Here is a 23,766-nt window from a genome sequence, read left to right as displayed (position 1 = left end):
CCTCTCCTCTTTGTCCCTCTCTCTCTCTGTGACCCTCTCTCTCTGTGACCCTCTCTCTCTGTCCCTCTCTTTCACTGTTCCTCTCTCTCTGTGACCCTCTCTCTTTCTCTGTCCCGCTCTGTCTGTGACCCTCTCCCTCTGTGCCCTTCTCTCTCTGTGTGTGTGTCCCTCTGTCGCTGTCCCGTTCTCTCTCTCTGCCACTCTCTCCCTCTCTGTGTCCCTCTCTCTCTGTCCCTCCCTCCCCCTCTCTGTCTCTCTATCATTCTCTCTTTCCCTCTGCCCCCCTCTCTCTGTCCCTCTCTCTGTCTCTCTGTTCCTCTCTCTCGCTGTCCATCTGTCTCTCTGTCCCTCTCACTCTGTCCCTCCCTCGCTCTCTCTCCCTGTGTCCCTCTCTCTGTGTGCCTCTCTCTGTCCCTCAGTTTATCTGTCTCTCTCTCTGTCCTTCTCTCTGTCTCTGTCCCTCTCTCTCTCTCTCTGTCCCTCTCTCGCTTTCTGTCCCTCTCTTCGCTCTCTTTGTGTCCCTCTCTCTGTCTCTCTCTGTCCCTCTCTCTCTGTCTCTCTGTCCCTCTCTCTCGCTCCGTCCCTCTGTCTTTCTCGCTCTCTATGTCCTCCTCTCTCTGTCTCCCTCTCTCTCTCTCTGTCCCTCTGTCTCTCTGTCCCTCTGTCCCTTCATCTCTCTGTGTCTCTATGTCCCTCTCTCTCACTGTGTCCCCCTCTCTCTCTCTGTCCCTCTTTCCCTGTGTCTCTCTGTCCCTCTCTCTCTCTGGCCGTCTCTCTCTCACTGTGTCCCTATCTCTCTTTGTCCCTCTCTCTCTCGCTCTTTCTCTCTCTGTCCCTCTCTCCCTGTCCCCCTCTCTCTATCTCTCTCTGTCCCTCTCTCACTGTCCCTCTCTCTGTGTCCCTCTCTCTGTGTCCCTCTCTGTCTCTGTCCCTTTCTCTCTCTGCCCCCCCTCTCTGTCTCTCTGTCCCCCCCTCTCTCTCTGTCCCTCTTTGTCTCTGTCCCACTTTCTCTGTGTCCCTATTTGTCTCTCTGTCCCTCTCTCTGTCTTTGTCCCTCTCACTCTCTGTGTCTCTGTATCCCTCACTCGATCTCTCTCTGTCCCTCTCTCTGTCTCTGTCCCTCTCACTCTGTCTGTCTGTCTTTCTCTCTCTCTCTGTGCCCCTCTCTCTCGCGCTCTGTCTCTCTGTTCCTCTCTCTCTCTGTCCCCCTCTCTCTCCCTGCCCCTATGTCTTTCTGTCCCTCTATCTCTTTGTTGCAGTCAAATATCTGAAGGACAGGGAATCCCTAATCAGAGACGCAGAGTTAAACTCAGCTTAAATTCTCTCCATCACACACGCACCCACACATAGACACTGAATATAATCTGGTGAAAACTCCATGTGCAGCACAGATTTGCAAACTAACACAATTTGCTGTCAGTGTTTTGTGAATTATATTGAAAACATTGGCAGGTGCAAGAGAATATTCTGGAATGTGATTTGCAGGAAGAATAGAAAAGGCTGAATGTTTGTGTTTAAAATAGTGAGAAATTCTGAAACAGTATTGTCCAGGGCGTTTGGCTGATCTTGCACATAAACATCAGGAAGTTAACATGATGGTACACGACTTTACTGACTCCCCACGGTCCTAGTTTGAGGACTATCCTCCTCTGTTTTCTCCTTTCACTGAAGATATTAATATAGCTTTTATACTGCATTGCCATTCTGGTTACAGTGCTGCCTATCTCTCACTGTCTCATTTATCTTCAATCTTGTTGAAAGATACTTAAACCAACAGACGCACAACGTTCCAAAAAGAGCTTTGTTTAATTGCAGGTGCATTTTTTTTTATATGTGGACAACACACAATGTGAACCCACAGAAGGTCAGTGTGGGATTTGAGAAACCCTTCAATTTGGGATGAGGCCTAGACAGGCAGGATTCTGATCCAATGCTGCAAATCTACACTTCAGTGGCTGAGCTCTTTCAGGTTTTGTATATTATTTTTCTCTCATATATTAGAGGCTTGGAAAGTAAGGCAGATCATACTGGAATGTCACATTGTCTGTCCGCATTCACTATAAACAGGTTCTGGGATTTGCATTTTAATCACATTCAAAGAGCTGTCTCCATTTCCTGTCTCTGCTAGCATCAATGAATGGAAATGTCTTTTGACACATTGCCCCCTCTCCCTTGCTGAAAGTATTCCTGACACACCCGTTCACATATCACCTTCTGAGTGAACAAGTTGCCCCTTAGGTCTCTTTCATATCTTTCCCCTCTCACACTAAACCTATGCCCTCTCGTTCTGGACTCCCCCCAAGGAAAAGACTTTGTCTATTTATCCTATTCTGAGAAATAGGAAAGTATATTGTTTTTGCAGAAAATTAATAAAGCTAGCAAGCTAAATATTGCAATAATTAAAGCTCAATTATTGAGCTTCTAGATAGATAAGAGTATGTCCTGTGAAAAAGAGGAACGATAAGCCCAAGCATAGAGACAGCTGCAAGGAGAGGAAGGTTTGCAAGCTCTTGATCCATGGTACAAGAGGAACAAGGCGAGACCACAAGTGTAACATGTGATAATGGTGGTTAAAGTGTATGCCTAAGAAAACAGACATAGAGTTTAATTTAGATAATACAGGCAAGTCATGTAGCGACAGCTAAGAAGGTTCGATAATACAGGGGGAGGGACAGGTGACCTCACGCAGCTCAAAGGTATAATTGTACATGTATCCCAATGCTTATTTGCTCATTCACATTAGCAATCTTATGGGCCCTTACTTGCAAGTTCGTAAATAAATTGTCTTGTTTCCAGTTTTTGTTGGTCTCAGTTAATTTTGTTAATTGTGTTTCTAATAGATTTGTGGTCTCGTCCGGGATCCCAAGCTTCGGTCACTTGGCAATTTTCTTGGGAATACAGAGAAGGTGCACCTCGCCGATTTCGGCGGTCTCTAGTTTCCCTGGTTGCCGCGGCGGCTTTGGGCGAGCGTGATCTGGACGGGACGCCCTGGAAACAAGACGAGAAGGGAGATGCGGCGGGTTCGATCGGACAAGTCTTGTGTACAAGACCCGGGTCTTGAAAAGTCTTACGGTCAGAGAAAAGAGTATTCGGGCGACCGGAGTAAGGATCGCAGGTATTGCCGCGCAGGTTTATCAATGTCCTTGAAAAACTGTTGGTTCGGAGCTGGCACGACCAGGTAACTCTGTGCACAGACCAAGGTAAGCAAAAGGACCTTTAAGTATGGCCTTGGTAGTCGGGATGAGGGAATCGGCAGAGTAAAATTGAGAATAAATAAGGTCGGGAAACGTAGTCGAAGTACGGGGAATTGGCGAGATCTAAATTAAAGCATATGTCAATGGAAGATAGCACGTGTCAGAAGGGCTAGTAGCTGAAGGGCTAATAATTGGTCAAGTTGATCGGAAGAGTAAGGTGTCCACCTGATTCGAGCACCCAACCTTAGACCGGTTGTTAAGAGGGGAAATCCCCCACGCGAAGGTCAGGACCCTGAAGTGGGTGTGGAAGAAGGTGACACCAAACCTCTGTAAGATCAATTTTAAATTAATAAAATGGATGGTAAAGGAAGTCGCATGACTAAGGATCGATTAGAAAACAGCGCTAACCTCGACTATATACTATCAGCCACTCCCTTAGGAAGAATGTTGATAAATTGGGAAAATAATCCCCGAACACGGGGAAAGGATAAAACTGTGATGATAAAATATTGCTGTTTTGTTTGGACCCGTGAGAATATAAATCCACGTAATGTATTTTTGGCAAAATATGGGTCAGATGAAGATTGGCTGTGTCAAAACTTAAATATATATGTTAAAAGTAAACAAAATCAATGCCGGGGGAGTCCGATTATGCGGCTTGTTGGGTGGGAGGTTCGCAAGTCTTTGTCCTGGGAGCGACAGAGGAGGAAGTAGCTGAAAAAGATCCTAAACCCTCTAGTTGGGATCCGTTGTCCAATTTACCACCCCTGTCCAATCGGCCACTCTTACCAAATTTATTGCCCACGCCTCCTCCTACTCAGCCTCATTACCCTGAAAACGCTGGCGGGTCATCCAAACCCACAGCACCTCCCCCTGAGGAAAATAAGGAGGATTCTGAAGAAAGTTCGATGCAAACGAGATCAATGGTGAAACAGAAAGAAAAAGATACCAACAGGACTGTCACCAAAATGTTTCCCTTGAGGGAAGTCCCTATAGGTGAAGGTGAAATTGGATATGTTAATACACCACTGACTAGTAGTGAAATCAGGACCTTTAAGAAAGAAATGAAAAGTTTGAAAGACGATCCGGTGGGACTGGCCGAGCAGTTAGATCAGTTTCTAGGACCTCACATCTGTGATGTGTGTGTGTGTGTGTGTGTGTGTGTGTGTGTGTGTGTGTGTGTGTGTGTGTGTGTGTGTGTGTGTGTGTGTGTGTGTGTGTGTGTGTGTGTGTGTGTGTGTGTGTGTGTGTGTGAGAGAGAGAGAGAGAGAGAGAGAGAGAGAGAGAGAGAGAGAGAGAGAGAGAGAGAAACCATGTGTGAGAGAGAGAAATAAACCAATGGAAGAGTTGTTTTGTGAGAAAGTTAAAATAAGGATGATGGCAGTAAATGAAAAAATAAGGAATAAGTTGCAGTATGTACAGAAAGAAGGAAAATACTTAGGACACCTCATCAGTGAAGGCGCTAGGCGTATTAACCCGAAAGGACTAAAGGAATTATAGAAATTCCCCTACTGGCCACCAAAAGAGAGTGACGGAAGTTATCGGGGGGTTACTGCAGATTATGGATAGAGGCATATGCTCAGAAAACGAAAGGATTATACTACAAATTGACAGAATCTGAACATGAAAAATTATAATGGATGGAAGAAGGAAAGAAAGAGTTACAGGAATTAAAACAAAGTTTAATACAAGCTCCAGTGTCAGCCCTCCCTTCGCTTGAGAAACCCTTCCACCTCTTTGTGACAGTAAATAACGGAGCAGCCTTAGGAGTGTTAACTCAGAAAACAGGAGGAAGGAAATAACCCATAGCCTTTCTGTCCAAAACTTTAGACCCTGTTTCGAGAGGTTGGCCTGAGTGCATTTAGGCAGTGGCGGCCACTGCTATTCTAGTAGAGGAGAGCTGCAAGTTAACTTTTGGAGGAGCACTAGTTGTTAGCACTCCCCATCAAGTCAGAACAGTGTTGAACCGAAAGGCAGGAAGATGGTTGACAGATTCAAAAAATCTAAAATACGAAGCCATCCTTATGGAGAGGGATGACATGGTGTTAACAACAGACACCTGTTTGAACCCAGCTACCTTCATGTGGAGGGGAGAACCCCGAGACACGCGAGAAGCAGAACATGATTGTTTAGATATTATTGAATATCAAACCAGAACAAGAGCAGACTTACAGGATATTCCTTTACATGAAGGAGATAGGCTGTTTATAGACGGGTCGTCAAGGATAGTACAAGGAAAGAGACATAATGGATATGCAGTAGTAGATGGCAGTGAAAATCACACAGTTGAGGCCGACCGGTTACTTAACACGTAGTCAGCCCAAAATTGCGAATTGTCTGCTTTCCCAGGCCCTAGAACGATTAGAAAATCGGGATGGGGCAATTTGCACTGACTCAAAATACGCCTATGGGGTGGTTCATACCTTCGGTAAGATATGGCAAGAATGTGAGCTATTCAATAGCCGAGGAAAGGAATTAGTACATGAAGAGTGAATAGGACTATTCTTGGAAAATTTGAAATTACCGCGAGAAATAGCAATCGTTCATGTACCGGGGCACCAAAAGGGGAACACTCTAGAAGCAAGAGGAAATAAGCCAGTGGACGAAGCAGCTAAGGAGGCAGCTATGAACCTTACCGTGATAAAAATGCAGGTTCTCACACTCCTGGTAGAGGCTTCTCACATGATCCCTGCGTACACGGAGGAAGAGGAAAAAGATTTCCAGGAAATAGGAGCCATTAAGACGGGTGAGGGGAGATGGATTCTCCCGGATAGAAGGGAAATGCTGAATAAACTAGTAATGAGGAGCATTCTGAATACTTTGCACCAAGTCAGCCACTGGGCTTCCCAAGCTATGTGTGACACAGTGTTAAAAAATTATGGATCCAAGGGAGTCTGCACATTAGCCAAACAAGTATGCGTAGGATGTCCAACTTGCCAGAGGATTAAAAAGAAAATGATAAGAAAGGGGGTGAGAGGTGGAAGGAACCCTGGGATGAGACCCTTTCGGAGCATACAAGTAAATTACACAGAACTACCTCCTATCGGGAAGCAAAAGTACTTATTACTAATAGTAGACTGCTTGACAGGGTGGGTAGAGGCCTTCCCAGTGTCTTCAACCATCTCAAAAGGAATAGTGAAAGTGCTCCTTGAACATATCATCCCATGATATGGAATAGTGGAAATCATAGATTCAGATCAAGGTACCCATTTCACTTCCAAGATTCTACAAGGGGTAGTAACAGGGTTAGATGTCTCGTGGGAATTCCATACTCCCTGGCACGCACACACCTCAGGACGGGTGGAAAGAATGAATCAAACATTAAAAAAAGTTATCAAAGTTAGTCCTAGAGACTCGATTACCATGGAGAAAATGTCTGCCAATAGCATTGTTACGAATTCGGACTGCGCCTCGGCGTCTTTCTCCTTATGAAATGATGTTTGTGCTGCCAATCCCTGGGAGGGAAAGGAGGGAAGGGAGAGGTAGCCACGGCCGAGTATAACGATAAGTTTTTGAAAAACTATATTGTGGCTCTTGGTTCTTCATTGTCTTTTCTTAGGAATAAGGGTCTATTGGCACAGACACCACCTTTAGAGTTCGCGGCACACCAAAAAAAGCCAGCAGACTGGGTTCTGATAAAGACTTGGAAAGATACCAAATTACATCCAAATTGGGAAGGCCTGTTTCTCACTCTCCTGACTACCGTGACGGCAGTACAGACTGCAGCAAAAGGGTGGAGCCATCACACTCGCGTTAAGGGTCCGGTAGACGCACCTACTCCTTTGGCAGAGTGGCAATTTCATCCTACAGAAGATCCTCTGAAAATCAAGTTGAGCAGAAAGACTGAACTGAAATAAGAGACTTTCAAAACAGACTGGTATTGATTTAAAACTTTGCTGATATTAATTGTATGAGCGGTGTGGGCTCATTTCTCCCAGACACCTGAGAAAGACGATAAATAGACAAGTGAACAGAGGAACGGGGTGGGTAAGTACAGGAGTAATATTATAAAGTAGGTAGCATGTTTAGAATTACCAACTTCATCCTCTTAATTTTGAGGCTTTACAAAATAAGGTTGACATGTTTGGTAATATTAAAAGTCCCCTGAATCTGATCCACCAAACAATCAGGGTGATAGAGGCGTGGTCTGAGCCGTGACCAATCAGGAATGGGGTTGTGACCGAGACCCACACTCCATTGAGCTCCCTGGGAGGAGAGCCTGAACATTCCTTTGGAACAGCGCAGATTTACCTGAATAATTCCTTGACGCAAGGCTTTTTTGTGAGCAGAGGCTGCAGAAATCTGGCTTCAATTGATTATGACACATTTTAGGAGGAGGCAGCAACTAAGGGTGAACGAAGTAAGAGATCGTTATTAGGTACTTCCTTTGATGACAGGATTTATCTAGACTCCATAGGGGTCCCCAGAGGGGTGCTGACAAGTTTAAAGCCCACAACCAGATTGCAGCAGGTTTGGAATCATCTCTATTTTGGTGGGTAACGATGAATAAAAACGTAGATTGGATAAACTACATTTTTTATAACCAACAAAGATTTATTAACTACACTAGAAATGCAGTCAAGGGAGTTGCTGAACAACTTGATGCCACTAGCCGTATGGATTGGGAAAACAGACTAGCCCTCGACATGACTCTGGCCGAAAAATGGGGGGTATGTGTAATGTTAAAGAATAGCTGCTATACCTTTATTCCAAATAACACATCACCTGATGGGTCAAACACTCGCGTATTGCGGGGATTGACCACCCTATCGGAAGAATTGGCTGAAAATTCGGGAGTGGACATATCACTCACAGGATGGCTCGAATCATGGTTTGGGAAGTGGAAGGGGGTGATGGCTTCTATTTTCACCTCTTTGATAATAGTGGCTAGGGGCCTAACAACAGTTGGCTGTTGTATTATACCTTGCGTACCTTGCATTAACCCAACGATTAATTGAAACAGTCTTATCGAAACAAATAACCCTAAAAGGTAGTCAAGCTGAGGGACTCTATCTGCGAAGTGACAAAGAAATGGACAATCTTGAGGGGATGGTCATGATACATGAGGAAGTAGTGATCAGACAGCCAAGGAAAAGTGAAAGGCTGCTACATGAATTCGAAACAAACTTGTGAACCTCATCGCCAAAAGGCAGAAGAGGGCAGAGCATGGGAGAAATGAATTAAAAGAGGACTTAATAAGTGCAGAAACAACAGTTAGAGAAAAGGAAAACAGGGGGAATTGTGAGAGATACCTGTAAAGAATGTTGTTTCTGCAGAGAATTGAGTTTGTTTAAAGTACTATAAGAATTTGAATTTGCTTACATGTGTAAAAGCTCGTGTTGGCATTTTGCAAATCCTCAAACAAGGTTATACTTCGAAATAACGAGCTAATAAATAAGGAAGTTGTGAGAAATAGAGAAGTGCGTTGCTTTTTTCAGAAAGCTAATACCACTGACGAGCTGAGAATTGCAAAAATAAAAGCTCAATTATTAAGCTTCTAGACAGATAAGAATATGTGCAGTGGGAAAAAAGGAACAAGGTGAGACCACTAATGTAACTGGAGATAATGGTGGTTAATGTCTACGTCTAAGAAAACAGACATAGATTTTAATTTAGATAATACAGGGAAGTTACGTAGCGACAGCTAAGATGGTTGGATAATACAAGGGTTGGAGAGGTGACCTTATGCAGCTCAAAAGATATAACTGTACATGTATCCCAATGCTTATTTGCTCAATTGCTTAATGCATCTGAAGCCCTTACTTGCAAGTTCGTAAACAAATTGTCTTGATTCCAGCTTTTGGTGGTCTCAGTTAATTTTGTTAATTGTGTTTCTAACACCAGCCTATCCTTATGTCTCAAAATCTCCCATCTCCGTCACATCATTTTAAATACGCTTGTCTCCTTCCCAGTTTACAACATCTTTCCAATAGCAGGGCGACAAGAATTGCACTCAGTGCTTCAAATGTAGCCTTAGCATTCTCTTGTAGAGCCACAACATGGTGTGCCAATTCCTATAATCAATGCTCTGACCGATGGAAGGCAGATTGCCTTATGCCTTATTCACTGCCCTGTACATCTGCGTCTCCACTTTTACGGAACTGTGTACCTAGATCCTGGATCTCTCTGTTTGACAACACTCCCCAGCACTACCATTTTCTGAATAAATCCTACACTCGTTTGTCTAACAAAATGCAACATCTCACATTTATCTGCATGACGCCCCATCAACCAATATTCAGCCCACTTGTCAAGTAGATCAAGATATCTTTGTTCTCTAAGATAGCCTTCTTCACTGTCCACCATAACTCCAATTTTTGGGGTTTCATCTCCAACTTACTATCCACGGTTCCAATGTTCTCATCCAAACCATTTCCAAAAACAATGAAAACAGCAGCCAGGTCCTTGTGGCACAACGCTGGACACAGGCCTCCAATTGGAACAGCAAATCTCTCCCAGCATCGTCTGCCTCCTGCGGTCAAGCCAGTTTTGCATCTAATTGGTGAGCTCTCCCTGATATCCTGTGATCTAACTTTATTAACCAGGCTTCCATGTGAACCTTGTTGGGCCTCACTAAGTTCCAAGTAGACAACGTATGCTGCTTTACCTTCATCTATCTTCCCTATCACCTCTTCAAAAACTGCAATCTAGTTTGTGAGACATGGATTCCCAGAAACAAAGCCATGCTGAATATCCCTATTCAGTCCTTGTCTTTCCATATGCATGTAAATACTGCCTCTCAGAATCTCCTACAAACACTTCTCCACCCTTGACATCAAACTCACTGGTCTGTAGTTCCGTGGGTTTTCTTTGCAGCCAAATTACAAATAATGTAACAACATTAGTTGTCTACCTGTCCTCAAGGACCTCAACGGTAGCTGTCAATGATACACAAAAGAAATTCAAAAAAACTGCAGATTTCGTAAACCAGAAACTAAGACACAAATGTGCTGGAAAAGCTCTGCAGGCCTGGCAGCATCTGTGCAGAGGAATCCGAGTTAATGTGTTTCAACACGGGGAAACCTCCCCCTCCCCCCACCCCGCGCTAATTTAATTTTGCAACACAAAAAAGATTTAACCCGTGCTGTAATCTGTAAAAATTCGGAAGGCCAATAACCATCCAAAAGGTCACTATTTAAAGTAAAAATTGACAACCTTTTTTAAAGGCTAACAGAGTATAATTAACTAACAACTATTTGCAACTCCTTTCTGTGGCCTATCTTTTACTTTCCCTTCTACAATACTGGTCCGATCATCCCCCTCCCCCCACCCCCCGTCCCCCCAACACCCAATTAAGATAAACTAAAACATTCAAATTTCAGAACCAGCCAGCTGTCGAATCTTCTCTTTTTCTTCCTCTGTCTTCGTTTCTTCTCCTTAGAGTTTCTGTTTCACAGGTCATTGATAAATAAAGGTACATTTCGGAGAGCTATTCTACGGGCAGTCTGCAGATGTTGGTGGCGTGGCAGTTCTCCCCTAAGTGGTCATTTTTTTTCAGCTTACTACCCCTAAGAATCGGCTGATTTCATTGTTTTTTATAATATTGCGAAATACCAAATTTAAACTCGATTGTAGTTGAGCTTCTTGGGACATAATTTAAACGGATTGATCAATTTTGTTTTTTTGTGTCTCATAGCAACTCAGGTACTGCAAGGTGCTGGACCAAATGTTACCTTGTAAATTTTCCAGAACTCACTGCTTGTAAATCCTTCAACTCTCTTGATGGTACCCTTTACACGTTCATAACATTTTCTCTCTCAGAAAAGAACCACCATAATGAAAACAGTGTCTCATTTGTTTTTCTATTTTTTAAACACATTACCATAACATACAGGTAACTTAAATCTATGTTCATCTTAACTTCTTCCCATATACCTATATTTAACATTGGATAAATACATATCTCGTCTAAACTTTATCAGGTAAATCTGTGAGAACGCATCTGCGATTACATTCTTGCGACATGCAACATGTACGATTTTTAAATTAAAACTCTGTGACATAAGACTCCAGTGAGGTAGTCTTTAAAGCATTCAAAGACTGTAAGCAGATTTGGGATCCGCGTACACAACTGTCTCCAACACACTGTTTGTAAGTACACATTAAAATGTTATAACTGTAGTACCAAACTCAATAGTTCTTTCTCAATCGTGGACTATTTTCTGTGGTGGATGTGGAGCTTCTTTGAAAAATACAATTCCATCTCATTGTCCTGTAGCAGGACAGCTCCAACCCCTATGTCACTCACGTCGACAGCAACTTTGAAAGGTGTTGAAGCGGTTGGTGTAACTGAAACGAGTTTGGTGTTCAATATTTCTTTTTAATGGTCGAATGCCTCCTGGCATTATTCTGTCAACCAAAACTTTGTGTTCTTCTTCAGCAAATCGGTTAATGGTGCCACGACACTGCTGACGTTTGGAACAAACTTCCGATAGAATCCACTGACTCCTAAGGAATAAAGCACCTTTTCCATCGAGGCTGGTCGTGGAAATTCCTCGGAACCTTTTGACTTTGAGTTCCATGGGGTCAACCTCCCATGACCGATATTTTGTCCCAAGAACATTACGTCTGCTTTCGCGAATTCAGTTTTGTTTAATTTTATCACCAGGTTTGTTTCTTGTATTTGTTCAAAAGGCTCTGCCAACTGTACCAAATGATCTTTCCAGAACGAACTAATGACCACTACATCATCCAAACGGACTGCACAGTTTATTAATCAGGCCACAATTCTGTCCATGAGTCTTTGGAATGGGTTGGGTGTGTTCGTCATTCCAAAGGGCATCACTTTGAATTAATACAGTCCATTTGGCGTTAAATTCAGAAATGTCTTTCACCATCTCTGATAAAGGTACCTGCCAGAAACTACGCATTAACTCCAACTTGGTGATGTAACTGACTTGTCATACTTTCTCGATACAGTCCTCCAATGTCAGTATTGGCTATAAGTCTGATTTTGTAACAGTGTTGACCTTCCAATAATCCAGCTAAAATCTTTGAGTCCCATCCGGTTTGGGAACTAAGATGATCGGCGAGCTCCACTCATTCTTTTCGATGATGACCTCATTGAGGATGACCTCTACCTCCTTCTAGATCGGTATGAATTGAGAGGATTAAGACAATATGGATATTGTTTTATCGGAACAGTATTCCCTAGTCTACTTCATGTACAATAGCATTAGTCCTTCCCATATTATTCTTACATATGTTCTCATACTGCAATAACAAACCTTTCAAATGCGTTCAAGTCTCCTGCGACAGATAGTTTTCTAATCTATCCCACTGCTCAAGGACTTCTACTTTATAAACATATTTCGAGGCACGTCAAAATTCACAACATTTGGATTTCATTCCTCACTCCGTGGAGCGGTAACTAACACCTAATTTTCTAATTCTTTCTCTCCTCTACTTTTCAGGAGGAGATGTACACACTCAGTTATAACTCAAAAGGAGGGATGTTAGAATGTGGGAATTGGCAACAGAGGTGCTGATTTCATTACTGCCTGTGGCCTACCTACTATTTGGCACGTATGACACGTATGCCAAAGGTTAACCACATCTGTGTGTATTCCAGGTCAATAAAAATGTTTTTGTCCCTTAGCTTGAGTCTTTCATACCAATCGTTGACCTCCCACAGGTAGTTCACGTGCTACCCGTAACACTTCCTGTCTCTATGCCACGGGCAACATAATCTCGTGCACTTTAGCACATTATTCCTTTGCACTAACCTGCCGTAGTCTCCACTTCCGTCTTAGGATTCTATATTTCTGGTTATAACCCTCTGGAACATCTCTGCCTCACGCTCAGATTACGCATCCACATTGTTATCTTTTATCATCTTGCCTGTCTGTGCAAAGCCCTTAGCCTTTAGGACTAAATACCTGTGCCTGAGCCTCTTTTTGTTCATGATTTCCCTGCACCATTACGTCAAACAGGGTGTCAGCTAACTGAACCTTAACTCCGTCATCGTTGTCTTTATTTTGTGCTTCCTGCTGTGACTTATGATAGTAGGATCTGGTTACTGTACAGTCTGCTTACTGACACTCTGTCAGTTACTCCCACGGTTACTTCCACAGACTTGAGTAGGACTACAACCTATTTATGAGGAGGAAAGCTAAATTTCTGTCCAACTATCCCACAAATTACGACACTCTCGGGTAACAAATCAGAAAGACTGCAAATTTGCTTATCTCTTACTATTAGAAACTGGTTAGATCCTGTATCTCCCAAAATGATAACTTCTTCTCCTTCTCCCCCTGTTGTTTCTGAGTAAACTTTACTCACAGAGGCGAATTCTTTATAGAGATCAGATACTATCTCCATACCCAGCCCTTGCCAAGGCGGTGCACTTTCCTGCAGTTCTTCAGTTCCAGTTGGGGTTTCGTTTAATACTTTCACTAATGCCACTGGCTTAACTTATTTTACCACATCTTCTTCCACAATGCCTTTCTTAATGACCAGCACTGTGACCTTACGTATCCCATCTTATAGCAGTGAAAATAGCTTGCACCAGGTGCCCTTTTGAAACCACTGACACTGAAATTTTCTGTGTCCCACTCTAGGACAGTAAAAATGCCTGAGGCCTTTCACTTCCTTTCCATTCTCCTGGGGATCTTCTTTAACCTGTGGTAAACTCTTATTCTCTACTATTTCTTTTATACTGTAGCATCTCCCCTTCTCGCAAATTGAATCCATCACAGGACGAAATTCTGGCTGAAAGCTTGTCTTATGCAGCAACATGTATTCATCTGCTATTTCTCCTGTCCTTCTCAATTCCTGAACTTTCTGTTCCTCCACATGAATTCTTATCATCTCTGGAAGTGAGTTCTTCAACTCCTTCAGCAGAATAATCTGCATTAGAGCCTCACATGTTGTATCTATCTTTAAAGCAAGAATCCATTTATCAAAATACCCATGTTTAGTTATTTCAAACTCATCATAAGTCTGACCTGGTTCATCCTTTATGTTTCTATGCTGGTGTCTATATGTTTCTGGTACCAATTTGTGAGCACTTCAAATAGCTTGTTTGACGCCTTCAGACTCTCTTAAATCCTCATCTGACAGCGGTGATTATACTTCACTCACCGACCTACCAGTTTATTCCGAGCTAGCATTCTCCATAAATCTTGGAACATTCTATCTGCCTAGCCAAGTTTTCAATGAAATAAGATTAGATTACTTACAGTGTGGCAATGGACCCTTCGGCCCAACAAATCCACACCGACCCGCAACCCACCCAGACCCATTCCCCTACATTTATCCCTTAAAATAACACTACGGTCAATTTAGCATGGCCAATTCACTTGAATTGCACATCTTTGAACTGTGGGAGGAGATCGGAGCAAACCCACTCAGACACAGGGAAGAATGCGCAAACTCCACACAGATAGTCACCTGAGGCGGGAATTGAACGTGGGTCTCTGCGGCTGTGCGGCAGCAGTGCTAACGATTGTGCCACCGTGCCAGCCTTCATCGCTACTGCTTCAACACTTTTCTCATCAAAATGTGCCAGAGTATTAGCATAGTTGGATGTATCACTATCTTCCTTTTTAGTCTCCATCTTGTTAACTTCACTTTGCTGACTAAATCGCAACATCTCAAGTTCAAATTCTCTCTCTTTTTGCTGAGCTGCGAACCATCTCTTTCCCTTTTTTCTCTCTCTCTCTTCTTTCTTGCTTTCTGTTTCTTCTCTCTCTCTTTCTCTCACCCTTTGTTTATCTTTAAACTCAATTTTCCTCAATAGTAATTTAAGGTTTTTTTTTTACTGTACTGCATTTGTCGGTTTCTCTGACGCACCTTCGTGTTTGAATAATTCCCTGACAATTTCAGCTTTGCTTTTTCCTTGGTTAAACACAAAACTATGCTCTTCGCTAATTCTAAAAGTTTGGCCTTTATCTTTCTTTTTAAACTTTCTTGGCAAATTTGAGGATCATCTTCAGACCTCTCTTAAAATTTTAAGAGTCATTTCTCTCACTTTTAATTTAACTAACCACAAGTTATCGAAACTAATCAATTTGTCTCCAGGACATTTTATTTAAAGATCTCAGACACTAATGTGCAAATATTTAAATGTACTGTGCTTTTTTCCTACCTCAAATCTATTCAAATCTACCCAGATCTCAGTTTGTATTTGTCTAAACTTTTCAAATCGCGGACGAAAGCCCCCAAACTGTTACAACACAGGGTTAACATCTCTCCTAACTTAAACCAGCCTCACAGAATAAGTTCACCTCATGCCGTAATCTCATAAGTTTCGAGAGGCAAAGATCCATTTACAGAGCCACTATTTAAAGTAAAATTAACAACATTGTTATTTAAATACGACAAAGAATAATAGAACAAACACTTATTTATAAATCAATTCGAGTTTAAATTCAGCTGTTTTCTTTTTCAATTCATTTTTATCAATATGCACTCATCATCGGTGACAAAACCAGAAGTTGCATGGAATGTTCAGTAGTTCTGGCAGCATCTGTTGTGAGAAAGCAGATTCAACCCAATGTAGAAGAATGGGTCTGGGGTTTTTTTTGTCAATAGTTGTCGGTTAGATGTGTTAGTCAGGGGTAAATGCAGAGTAATAGAGTAGGGGAATGGGTCAGGGTGGGTTACTCTTTGGAAGGTCAGCGTGGACGTGCTGTACAAAATTCCTGTTTCCCCACCGTAGGGATTCTACAGTTGTTTGATTTCTTCAGAAAAAGGGCAGTCAGCGCCAGGATCAAGAATGTCTCTGAGCAAGCTCAGGGCATATTGAAGTTGGAGGGTAAACAGCCAGCCGTTGTGGTCCACATTGATACCAATGATATCGGTAAGAAGAGTGAAAGGTTGTAAGGTCTTGCAAAGAAAGTTCAGGGAGTTAGGGGTAAGTTTAAAAGCAGTATCTCCAGGGATGTAATCTTGGGATTACTCCCTGTAGCACCTGAAAGTGACACAAAGAAGAGGAAAAGAGGACAGTTGAATATGTGGCAAAGTTTGGGACGTTCGTTTCTGATTTTTGAATGATTCGAATCACGTCCAGTGCACGTCGGAACTGTACAAAAAGGAAAGTGTGCACTTTAACTGGAGGTGCCCCAACATCCTGGAAGGGCGGCGTGGTCGTGCAGATTTAAGCTAATGATACAGGAGGCTGGGAACCGAAGCAGCAGGTCTGAAACCGAGCAGAAAGTAAAGGTTAGTCGAATAAATAGGCAGAGCCAGTTTAATGACCATGCTGAGGGAAGGAATCATAACAATTTAACAACTCTGAAAGTGGTCTGATCATTAATCTGTCAACTGTAGAAAACACTTTCCTCTTTCTAAATGTATTTGGCTTTCAAATACTTCCAGATTTATATTTCCTCCCCAAAAATGTGATGTTGATGCAGAGCTTTGTTTTGTGATCCAGGTTCCCAGTTTCTCATGCTTCAGTTTCGCAGTTTGTTCATTGAAATAATGCACTGTTATCCCATTCAACTCGCCAAACTGCTGAAACACAGATACATTTTCTCAACTATGATCCCAAAATTTACAGCCCAGGAATAGGCCCGTCGGCGCTCCAAGCCTAAGCCGATCCAAACGGACTGTCTAAACCTGTCGCCCAATTCCTCAGCATCTGTATCCCTCTGCTCCCCACCTACTCATGCATCTGTCCAGACACATCTTAAATGAACCTACCATGCTTGCCTCTATCACCTCTGCTGGCTGCACGTTCCAGACACCCACCACCCCCACCCTCTGTGTGATGCAATCGCCGTGTGTATCCCCCTTAAACCTTTCACCTCTCACCTTGAAAGCGTGACCTCTCGTTATTGAATCCTTCACCCTGTGAAAAAAGCTTATCTCCATCTATCCTGTCGATATCCTTCATGATTTTGTAAACCTCAATCAGGTCCCCCCTCAATGTGCTTTTTTTCTACTGAAAACAAACCTAACCTACTCAACCTCTCTTCACAGCTAACACCCTCCATACTGGGCAACATCCACTGAAAGCTTCTCTGCAACCTCTCCGGTGGCTATTCCTCTATCGAAATGATTTTCAGTTTTTAGAACTGCTGAAGGGGATTGTCTCTCTGAGGAAAATGGCAGAGCAATCATTTTTTGGACACTTGGAATGATTCTCATGTTCGGCAGCGTTTGAGAAGATTTAGTAGAATTATTGCTACAGTGGACTCTTCTTTCAGGGGCATCAACAGGAGATTCTGTTGCAGTGACCATAGATTTAGGATGGTTTGTTGCTTTCCCTGTGCTAGGACTAAGAACGTCTCGAAAGCTTTCAAGAACATTGTTAAAGGGGAGATTGAGCAGTCAAAAGTTCTAGTACATATTGATAGGAATGATATTTTTAGGGAAAGATTAAAGCAGTACAGAGTAAATTTAAGAGGTGAGGTCGAAGATTAGAAATAAAATATTAAAAGTAGTAATTTCTGGTTTATTCCCAATGCCGAACTGAACCGAGAGGGAGCAAAAGGTTAAAAGAGAAAAATCGATAGCCGAAGAGTTACTGTGTTGTTGAAGGATTTAGATTTTTGGGAGGTTGGAATCTATTTTAAAATAGAAAAGACCTGTTCAGGAAGGATTGGTCGAATCTAAACTGGAAAGCAACCAATATCTTAGCAGGAAGGTTTGCTTCTTCTATGTACGGAGACTTTATATTGATAGAGACGGCAAAGGAGATATTCCAAGTAGCAGTACAAATGGTAGGATGGATGGGGAAGTTTATGAATGTGAGGAGAGCACGTCAATTAGAAAAGAAAGAGGAGAGAGTCAAAAGTAAATAGTAATTCTGAAGCACTAAATTTCAGTTATTCCAATGTAAGGGGTCTCACAGGGAAGGCTTACGAACTCAGGGCATATTTAAGAACATGGGACTGCAACATCATATTTATTACAGAAAGTTGGTTGAGAGATGGTCAAGTCGAGAGTGTAGTGCTGGGAAAGCACAACAGGTCAGACAGCATGTGAGAAGCAGGGAAATCGACGTTTTGGGCAAAAGACCCTCATCAGGAATGGGCTGATGAAGGACTTTTGCCTGAAATGGCGATTTTCCTGCTCCTCGGATGTTGCTTGACCCGGGTGCTTTTCCAGCACTACACTCTAGACTCTAATCTCCTGCATCTACCCGTCCTAACTTTCGTCTGAGAGATGATCAAGACTGGCAATTCAACGTTCCAGGTGTAATTATCATAGAAAAGATAGAAAAAGTCAAGCAGTGGGTGGGAAGGAGGACTACCATTTTTGTTTAAAGAATAAATTATTGCTGTAACTGGGAAAGATATTTCTGAAAAATCATCCAGTTAAAAGATGTGAGTAGTATTAACATAAGAAATTAAATATCACTTTGAAGAGATTGCACAAAATTCTCATATGTGACAAATTGTTCAGTGAAAATATATTCATAGAAATTAAAACTAAGAAAGGAAAGAGCACGTTGATGGTATTGTACCATACGCTCTCCAACAGTAATAAAGAAATTGAGAAACAAACCTGCAGGGAAATCGCGGATATATGTAAGCTTAATAAGGTTATAATAATGGCGGATTTTAATTTTCGAAAAACTGACTGGGTCTACCAGTGTTAAAGGGTTGGATGGTGAAGAATTTGTCCAATGAGTTCACGAAAATTTTCTTCATCAAAATGTAGATGATCCTAATAGAGAAGGAGCAACACCAGACCAATTTTTGCGCAATAGGCAGGGAAAGTGACTGAAGTAAATGTGAGGGAATATTTTGGGTATTTCAGTCATAACTCTATTAGTTCCACAATGGTTATGGAAAAAAAATAAGCCTTTCATGATTTTGTTCTAATTGGTGTATCATAAATTTTAATGGCAAGGGACAAGGAATTTCCAAGTTTGATTGGAGTAGACTATTGGCAGGTAAAACGACATCTGACAAGTGGGAGGCGTTCAACAGTGTGACGACGAGAGTTGAGAGGCATTATGTTCGTCTTTAGAGTGAAGAGTAAGGCTGGTAAGGTTAAGGAACAATGGACAACGACATTTATTGAGGTTTTATTCAAGATTCAAAGAAAACTTTAGATATAGACACTTCATTCAATTGAATAAAGTTAATCAATATAAAAAGTGTGGGGCATTATTTCGAGAGAAATCAGGAAAGTAAAAAGGAGATATGAGATAGCATGGGCCAAAAAGTTTAAGGATAATCCAAAGATATTGTGCAACTAGATTAAGAGCAAGAGGGTAACCACAGAGGGGGTAAAGCCGCTCAAATATCATGAAGGATATGATGTGTTGAACCCAGGAGATGGGGAATAAAATCATCCCAATCTTGGTGCATCAGACAGCAGCAAACATACACTATTGTCTGCACCTCGCATTCATCCAGATTGAACTCTATTCTGCTATTTGTCAGCCTATTGCCCCATTTGATCAAGATCCTTTTGTAATTATAGAAAACCTTCTTTACTGTCCACTGTGCCACCCAGTTTTGGTGTCATCCGCAAGCGTACAAACTATGCCTTCCATATTCTCACGCAAAACATTTCCATAAATGACAAACAATGAAAACTTAGAACCAACCTCTGTGGAATACTGCTGGGGACAAGCAACCACCCACTATTACTCTCTATTTCCTGACATTGCACCAATTGAAAGTTCTGCAGAGAAACACCACAGTTCTGGCAGTATCGGGGCAGAGAAAAATAGAATTAACTTTTTTTGAGTCCAATGTGACTTGTTCAGAACAGGTTCATATCAGATTTGATATGTTAACTCTGTGTCTCTGCTCAGATCCTGCGTCATCTGTTGCATTTATCCATCATTTTGCATTTGCATTTCAGATTTCCACTATCTCTAATATTTTGCTTTATTGTTTGATTGGTCTGGATGTTGAACCCGGTTATATTTGGACAATATGCTCCATTCCTGTTCCCATTACTTGTGCAGTTGGCACATGTATTACACAGGATTCGGTTCCTTCTTTAAGTTCTGAAAAAAATGCGTGGATCTCATCAAAGTTATTTTGATTTAAAAGGTTTTTGAGATACAGCTACACTTGAAGAAAAATAGGAACAGTTTATTAATTATGACATTGTCTGTGCGTTTTATGACCAAAATTGTCTCCTCAGTCTCTGAACATTTTCAATACGTTTCTCTGAATAATTTCAGCAAAGATGGTTGCCATGCAGCCCATCATCTCTGTATCAGCTCAGTATGAGCTGTATCCTCACTCTTACTCTGCTGTAACTCCCTGTAACTCCACACACTTTGTTATATGTGTCGGTTTTTATTTCTGAATATCCCGTCCAATTTTAAACAATATTAACAACCTGTATAAAATGTGATTAATTAGTCTATATATGAAATATAATTCTGCTCATCGCATTTAATATTGTCTTGTTCTATTCACATTGTCGTTCAGCATTCCATGTACAAAAGGTCACATGTTCTCTTGCTCTGCATTGCATTTCATTCCATTTGTAAGAAAGACTGATGGTTGAACACTCGTGACTGTGAGATATTACTGAACTTCCCTCAGGTTTCTTCAGTCACTGGCCCCAGTCCTTTCTGTCTCATAGCCATTAAGATATTCATTCCGTCACTGACTCATAAATCCAGGCCTATTTTATAGATCTTTTTATTGAAGAAAAAAGGCATTTTTAAAACATTTTTTACAAACTTACAAAAAACCACAAACAAATATAAATACTAACATACCACTAAATATTAAATAAGTAATTACCAAAACACAACAAACACATAAAAAAGCAGAAAGTTAAAAAAACACTCAACTAGGAACTAATCTAACCTACAAATAACCAAAGCATATAATAGAATATCTTAGGTTACTTCAAAAGAAGATGACATAGTAATTAAATAATAAAGTACATGTTCAGAATGAATTAACATCAAGTCATAATAAAACCGGTATTCATACGGGATGTCTCTCCCGGGGAGCCCCCGGACCAGCCAGAACCACAACCTCACCCAGATAAAAGCCCCTGATTATATGGCCGAAATATCTGTATCTATTTGTTCAGGAAGTGCTGCCATATTTTATGGTGCACCATATTCGTAAAGAAGTCAAGGGGAATACATTCCATGATTAACCTGTGCAAATCCCATTTTCCTGGAGTGCCCTCAGCTACCCAATTTACTAAGATATCTTTACTTGCACAAAAGGAGAGAATGGGAAATAATTTCCTCCCGTGCACATCCAGGGAGGACAGGTTCGAAAAGCCCAGGAAAAGCGATACTAGATCTACTCCAATTTCCACTCCCAAGATTTCTGTCAGTGCATTTGCTACTCTGGTCCAGTATTTACGGAACCTATGATATGTCCATCAGCAGTGTGTGAGAGTGTCCACTTCTATTTTACATTGAGGACACATTGGAGATGTTCCTGCCCTAAATTCTACCAGTCATTCCGGTAGTATATGAGTCCTTTGGCGTACCTTTAATTGAATAACTTGGGTTCTTTTACAAATGGAGAACTTTCTGGCATTTCCTCAGATGTCGTGCCACATTTCTAAAGGGATTTCCAACCCCAATTCCTGATTCCATGTTTTAAACAATTTTTCCATGTCATTTGATACTTCGTTCTGTAATGAGTGATAAAGAGCACTGACCGAGCGTGGACCCATTGGCCATAACACTCTTCTTTCCCTATACATTTTATAAGAGTTATCCAATAATGTGGTCTTCTTCTGTGTATAATCTCGAATTTGGAAATCTCAAAAAAGGTCAAAATTAGGCAGTCCAAATTTTCTAGTGCAGCTGTTCAAATTACATCATAACCTCCCCATCGAACAGATCCCCTAAGCAAGAGATACCCCTGGACCTCCAGGTTTTAAATGTAGCGTCTGTGTACCCCGGTTGAAAATCCCATGCTACCACTATAGGAGTATACGGTGAAGTTTTTTGTGAACTACCTACGTCATGCCGCATTATCTTCCAAGCGTTAATTGTATTTAGGGTTTTATAATGATCCATAATGATTTTTATCTTATCTAAAAATAAGAGAGTAATGACGGGACACTTTGCTTGAGAACCCTCAATGTCCAGCCAGATTGATTACGGGTCACACGAGACCCAGTCGGCTATGTAGCTTAATAGAGAACTCAACTGATACTTCCAAAAGTCTGGAAAATCCAGTTCTCCCCTTGCTTGTGGAAGCTGCAGCTTCTTTAATTTAATAAGGGGCCATCTATGATTCCAAATTAAAGAACCAATCCAACCGTATAGTTTACAATTCCTGGGCAACATCACAGGGAGCATTCACATAGGGTATATGAGACAAGGTAAAATATTCATTTTAATTAGAGCTATTCTGCCAAACCAAAATATCGGGAGATCCTCCAGCGTTGAAGTTCCTGCCTGATCCTCTCTAATAGGTGCACAAAAATGGCTTTGTACAGCTGTCCAAATACTGAGGTGATAAAAATCCCTAAATATAAAAACTCTCCAGAGACCACCGAAAGGGAAAGCAAGATCCATCTGATAAGTTGGACCTACTCGCGAAACCACCCATTTGCATGGCTCCAATTTTACGAAATTGACCTAGTAACCTGAGAACGCACTGAATAAATTAATTACTTGGATCAAGCGGGGCACGGATATCAAAGGATTACTAGGAAAAAAATAACACCATTTGTGTTAATGGTAATTTTATGTTTACCCGAACCATCCCTCAGCGCCATTATATTAGAATCAGCACGTATATCTTCTGCTAGTGGTTCAATTATTAGCGTGAATAATAACGGTGAGAGAGGACAATCCTGACGACAGCTGCTACCCACGCTGAAGCTATCCGGTCATAAACGATTAGTAATCACGGCTGTTTTGGGGTCATTGTACAATATTGAGACTCATTTGGCGAATACCATTCCGACACTAAACTTTTCCAGTGTGTAAATCATATATGACCATTCAAACTGAGTGAATGCCTTATCCGCATCTAAAGAGACTACTATTCCCGGTATTCTTTCCTGATGACAGACTTGGATCACATTTAAAACCCTTCTAATATTATTAGATGATCTACAGCCCTTAATAAACCGCGTCTGATCATCTTTTATGATGTGTTGTAAAACCCTCTCCAGCCTTAATGCTAATGTTTTAGGAAGAATTTTAAAATCTACATTTAGCAAAGATATTGTTCTGTATGATGTGCCATCTTCTGGGGCCTTTCCTTTTTGTAAGGATGAGAGAAATAGTTGCTTCTCTCTTCTAAGGTGTGAGGCAGCCCTGACCATATGAATAATTATATATGTGTATAAGTGGACCAGCCAGTACCCCTACCATCTCTTTGTAGAATCCAGCCTGGAATCCATCTGGGCCAGGTGTTTTACCACTCTGAAGTTACCTGATTTCATCAAGTATTTCCTGGGTTGCCAGGGGAGCATTAAGTCCAGAAAGGCCAGGCTTTTAAAAGAGGACTCCATCTTCTTAGCTCTGTCTTCACAATCCTGTGATTTATACAGATCAGAATAAAATTTTCTGAAGGCTGTATTGATCCTTTTCCGGTCATGAGGCAAAGTACCAGCACTTTCCCTAATGTACATGATGGCTTGAGGAGCCTTTTTTATCCTTGCGAGATATGCTAGTTATCTACCAGGCTTATCGCTGTATTCATATAGTCTT

Source organism: Chiloscyllium plagiosum, unplaced genomic scaffold, assembly GCF_037043375.1.
Source record: "Chiloscyllium plagiosum isolate Xiang-an unplaced genomic scaffold, Cpla_swu_hap1 HiC_scaffold_44, whole genome shotgun sequence".
In the NCBI taxonomy this organism is placed as follows: Eukaryota; Metazoa; Chordata; class Chondrichthyes; order Orectolobiformes; family Hemiscylliidae; genus Chiloscyllium; species Chiloscyllium plagiosum.
The sequence above is the reverse complement of the archived record's forward strand: the minus strand, read 5'-3'. Positions refer to the sequence as shown.